This window comes from Scyliorhinus torazame, chromosome 14 (assembly GCF_047496885.1).
Source record: "Scyliorhinus torazame isolate Kashiwa2021f chromosome 14, sScyTor2.1, whole genome shotgun sequence".
Lineage (NCBI taxonomy): Eukaryota > Metazoa > Chordata > Chondrichthyes > Carcharhiniformes > Scyliorhinidae > Scyliorhinus > Scyliorhinus torazame.
In genome coordinates, this window is record NC_092720.1 from 59,548,275 (window position 1) to 59,554,397 (window position 6,123).

Genomic DNA, 6,123 nt, shown 5'->3' on the forward strand with positions numbered 1-6,123 from the left:
TGGGTGAACGCTGTAAATTATCTGTGAAATCAGCTCCAGAAAGCTGCATAGTACATCTTGTCTGATTGTGTTACTGCCCAGGATCTACCTGTATCTCAACAAGAGGGACTGTGCAGTTTATTTATGACAGTACAGATAATATTCTGCACTGATGACCTACACATCAGGTGCCAATGTTTTACCCCGTGTCAGAGAGTGGACCACTGGCTTTATTTTGTCCAATGCGTGTGGCAGGGCAGAAATTTTGAGTTCAGGCCTGTTTTCGATTTCCTTTTTGCTTGTCTTGAGTTTAAATTAAATCGGGTGATGCCCTGTTGGAAGTTTAATTCCCACGAACTTGAAGCAAATGACAGATTCGTGCGTTTAAAATAACCGTCGCTTTGGCACTCGGAATCTGAAGCCACATGTTCCTTCTTTTGCCTCCTCAGACGTGTGCAGTAGCGATGAGGGGGCTATTGAGATGTGGCATATTGTACATTGACGACAGTATTATCTACATGGACAAATCTTCCCAATCCAATTTGAGGTGAACTGACAGACAATAATCCCCAGTTCTGCTGAGTTAAGATGGTCTGTTTTTCTGGCAGTCACATTGCTTGAGTTAGGTTCGCTGACATTTCCGCCTGCTTAGAAAGGGCCTGATCACATCGTTACAAAGAACCACATTTTACCCATCTAAACGAACTGACAGCAGAGATACATTCCCATGTGAAACATATTGATTTATATCACAAAGAAGTCCGATGAATAATTTGAGGACAATCACCCCCTCCAATCCTCAATCAAATAAGCACCCAGAGAGATTACATATTCATAAAGAACTGGTGATTGAAGTTCAAAAAACTTCTATTTTATTGTCCTGCTTCATTTGTCTCGGGGACCCTTTGATATAATTCACTGAATTTCAGCGCTTCTTAAAAGTTGAGCTGATTCAGCAGATTTTAAAGGCCGTTTTCATTCCAAAATACCGGAACTGAATCCCTATCCATTCGAGGGCAACAGGTAGCTTCGCTCGCGTTGACAAGAGTCAATTGTTGGGTTATATAATCTCTGAACGCTATAAATAGGTGAATCGTGCCCAGTGACCCATCACAAGCACAAGCTTTGACATTTCACCCGCAATGAATCACTTACTTGGAAACTGGCTTGGATCACGTGCCCGTTTTAATTCACAATTCTGACCAGTCATAACTTTATTCAGTCAGTTAATTTTCTAATGAATGATGTTGTTCCACAACCCCCCCACACACACCCCTGGTTAACGTTCCTCTGCCAGTTTACATGGTCTGACAGTTGACAGAATGCAACCACGGGCCGCTCTCTCCCGGATCCCCGTCCTCCCCGCACAAGTTACACACATTGTAGAAGAGTGCCAGTCTCTAACTCGGGAATCCATTCGGCGGATAGACCCCGGGACCCATTGCAGCGCGGGAAATGGCTTCTTAGCGAGGTGTAAGCAAAGGCAATGATGTAGGAGTGATGTCCCCCTCCCAGCTCCGGTGTGTTTACAGCGAGGTGCCACCACCGTCCATGCCAATCTGCATTGAGAATCAGACTGTGCCAATCAACCACTCGCACATGGCGAGGAAGCCAGAAAGCACTTCACAACACAATACATTGGCCGGCTGACAGAGATAGTAAAATATCAAACTATCCGCCCCCCCCCCCCTCCAGCACAATACCTATCGCCTCTCTGCACCCTCAGCCCAACAAGACTGCACTCTTTCACGGATAATGCTCCCAGTTTCCTGTGACTAATTGGCCCTCTCTCTCCTATTGTACCTCCACTGTTGTCCCTGCACTATGGCCTTGACCCATCACCAGGATTCTCAATTACCAATCAGACAATCTGAAGGAAAAGTACTTCGAAACCAGTAACCAGCGCTTCCTCCCGCGAATGTTTACACTCAGAAGACCCCGCCTTACAGTTACCCGGCAGATTCAGCATTGCTCTGTGCGGTATTCTCAAATACCCCCTTGAGACAGACTCAAACTGTTTCTCCAACAAGGGCACAAGATGCAGTTTGTAAAGACAACTTATATATTGTCTCGATTGCTTTACTTGTAAAGTTCTGAACAAACGTATGACAAGAAATCTGTCTTTTAATATGTATTATTCAGAATTATATTTTTAAAAAATCAAACGTGCCACCTGACAGGACTACAATGCCCCCAAATGTAATTTTAACCATTGAACACAGGTCGACAAGTATGGAGCTCGTGTGGTGGCGATTATGGGTCTGGCTTTAATATCAATGCAGGAAACAAATGGGAACTTGGGAGTAGGGACATGGGGAGGACATTCAAGAATGAACTCCAGTAGAATTACGGTGTGGGAGTAAAGATGTTTTATATTTAGTATTTCCAGGAAGTAAGGCTGGCGTAACTGGTCCGGATAACTCGTTCAGAAATGGGACATGTGGCATTGAGGATTTCACATGTCCCCTGTGATCGTGGTAGCAAACAGCAAAACAGGCAGCTGGTAACATCGTGACAACCTCTTCCCCAAATCTACACATTAGTTAGTCATTCCCGCCAATATTCTAAATTCTAATCCCAGTTACAGATCGCATTTATTTTGAATTTAAAGAGACTCATTCACAACAGCAAAACTGAGCATTCAGAAGGACATCATGTGGATAGTGCGGAATCAGTCACTGTAACATTGCACATGGCCTTGGCAAGTGTCGTATTGTGCCCAGCATTTGAACCATTTGCACGCACAGTGGTCAGAACCGAGAGGTCCCATCCAAAAGCGGAATTGATTTGAACGCGGAGTTATTTCTGTTCTCTCACCGCCGGCCCGCCCCTTCTGTCCAGTTGTTCTTTGGAAACATCCTGTCCAGTTGCCACATGTTCAGCTCCGCTCCAAGATGCAATACGGGAAGTGACCGTAACTCAGCCGAGGTGTAAATGAGAGTGTTTGGAGCGGGCTGCCAGCTGTGTGAGGCCCAGATGTGAGACACAGAAGCGCCACACAAGTGGACAGGACGCTGAGCGACAAATATTTGTTCCAGAACTTCACAGGACAGTGGCAGGAATTGATGCGCTGCCGACAACAGCACAGCCCGGTTTATCTTTTCTGCTGTATTTGGGGGGGGGGGGGGGGGGAAGAATAAAGGCGCCTCTTTTGTTTGGGACCAGGCTCACTTGTGACAGACCGGACCAGTGTGCTTTGAAATTCAGTTCCCAAGTCCCAAAGCTGTTTGTAAGAGAATGTTAATAAACAACAGGGCAAGTCTCTGACTGCGATTCCAACCCTCACATTGTTTTACAAAATGTACTCAAACATGTTCGGCTTAGAAGGTCAGGAAGAGAAAACAGATGTTTTAAGGGCGACATTTTCCCTGTCTATAAGCAGTTGCCTGCTTCCAATAGACACACGTTATTGGAGCTCAGCGACCGAACACAAACCAGCTTTAAATCTTTCCAATCTTAGCGAGAATGTGTCCATCAGGGCGAGCGTCTATACTCTATAAATACATTGGTCACAACACAAAGGATGCTAGAAACATGCGTGGGTCGATGCAACAGCTTAAAAAGACAGTCCAATATCGTCAGGCTGTTGCTGTTTCCCTGCCCACACAAGTGGGGAAATAACATCTAAATAACTTGCAGTGAAATCCTTGTCAGACGCAAAAGATTAGACAAAAGTTATGAAGAAACGGATTTTCCGATGGCAGGGCTGACAAATATCATCACTGACTGATCTGTGAGAAGCTGAAACTGTTTACTTGTAACAACGAATTGAGACAGGATCACGAATGAGTATTGTGGATTGAAGAAGTCATTGGATGCACGACTTTCCCATAGCGTGTTGCAGGCCCAGGCAGCGCGTTTTATTCTCTTCATTTTCTCCCCACACATTTTAAAGGTCTGATTGGAAATAAATGTTTACTGACTGCGCGCCTCCCTCCCTTTCTGTAACTGGAAGCACTTCAGCGCCAGCACGAAATGCAAGTGGACATCACAGACCTGTGGCCTAACAATGACTTTGAAAGGGATGTTTTAAAGTTCATTGCATTGTTCGAAAAATAAAAGAGCAGCGGTGAGCGATCAACAGAAAAGGGCCAAGCTCCATACCAGGCTCACACACTTTGCAAACCACACACTGCACCTCCAGCTTAAAGTTCAGTGAGCTGGTGTACACGTTTGTGAATGACAACCATGTGAAAGAAATCCAGCTAAAGTGCGCATGAAAGAATTGCAGTATTATCCTTTACTGGTTGGGACAACTACCCCCCTTAAAACCATTGGAAACCAGGCTGTGCAGAGGCTTTGGAGATGGCATGGTTTTGCTCACTGCTTTCCCCCAAATTCAATCATCTGTAATATCAGCAAATGTGACGAATCCAACCCATCTTTCAAACCTGGATTGTAATAACAATATTTGGCCGAAAGCTTTGAGCGGAATCTTCAGAGAAACGCACACATTGCAAATATTTGAATTTAAAAACAAAATATTTGAATATGCCACAGGATGCAGGTTGATGGAACAATTATCTGGACATTACCAATTTTGTTTCTGGTATATTCCAGCACTATCTTTTAACTGATTACAAGATAGTTGTTGCTGATTCTGCAAAGAATGACAGGAACGAGTCCCAAACTATTAGCAAACCGTAGAACCCATATTACACTTTCATTTTCTAAAAGGAAATGTTGATCAGTGCTATTTACCGTCCTGGATCATTCCTATTTTGCAAAGTTTACTGCCCAAGAAGTGGGAATAGATCGATTCGGCTTAAATTTGCATATTAAATGCAAAACTTGGTCAAGAGCAAATATGTTTGACTAATCGATGTTTATTATTAATTTGCAAATGCTAAAACCGGCTGGTATTAGTAAAATGTGCGAATCGCTGACATACAACTGTCAATGACACATCCCCAAAATTAATTTCCTCCAGCTGCCCTTCCTTGTGTGAAGGGGCCCTGCCGACACTTTCAACACTTTCCTTCAGGATAACGAGGTGTATATTGATTCTAATTAGGAGTCATTTGTGCTTGGTTCACATCCTAGTTCTGGATGGGCGAGGAGAAGCTACATTGTATACCCTCAAATCCACATCCAACGTGATCATATTCTGACTGACTATTTCCTTTTGGCTCAAAGCTTTTATGGACTAGACTGTTATAATCATGTTTCTCCTATCCACCCAGAGCGCGATCAATACAGGTCAGAGTCCAATGTAAAACAGAACGAGTGAACTGGAAGAGAAAAATGTATATAAAATGTGTATCCAGAACCTTATTCAGACTGTCGATTATCTGGCTTATTTGCCAGGTAGTTTAGCTGTAGCAATGTTCCCTAGATGTCTCACAGGAAGCCCCTTACAACATTAAATATATGCTGCAATATCCTAATATAAATCCTGTCTGGCTTTGAAATTGACACATTCTGATTAAGTATTGGTCATTGTTGCCACGTGAGCATCTTCCTCTGGAGATGCAGGTGCAAAATGACTCTTACTATGTCTGATCAGCCTGGCCTGCCTCAATTCTTATCACCACTCACCCTTTTCCTCTTCCCATTGGCACAGCTAGTGAGGGAAGGACTGAAGTTACAAAAAAAGGAAAGCCAAGAGAACAAGGAACAATGAAAAACTAGCAGCAAGGTCTTGATTAAAATAATTGTTCTCAGTCATTAGAAATAATTTGATGTAGCACCTTTCATGTCATCAGAATATCTCAATTGTCCAGTGCAGCCAATTACTTGTTTGTAAATAGTCTTACAGTTTTGTAAGCACAGACAATATCCAACTGGTACCCAGCAATGAGATAAGTGAGCAGATAATGGGGGCGATTCTCCAAAATGGAGCCCAAGTGTTCGTGCCGTCGTGAACGCCGTCGCGTTTCACGATGGCGTGAAACGGGTGTGAGGACGACAGATTCTGTCCCTCACAGGGGGCCAGCACGGTGCTGGAGCTCCAGCCTCCCTTCCCGGCGCCAAATGGGCGCCACGCCAAATGGGTGCCACGCCAACCCACGCATGCGCGGGGGACTTCTTCAGCGCGCCGGCCCCAACTCAACATGGTGTCGGTGCTCAGGGGCCGGCCGTGCAACGAAGTAGGCCTGGGGGGGGGAGAGGCTGGCCCGCTGATCGGTGGGCCCCGATCACGGG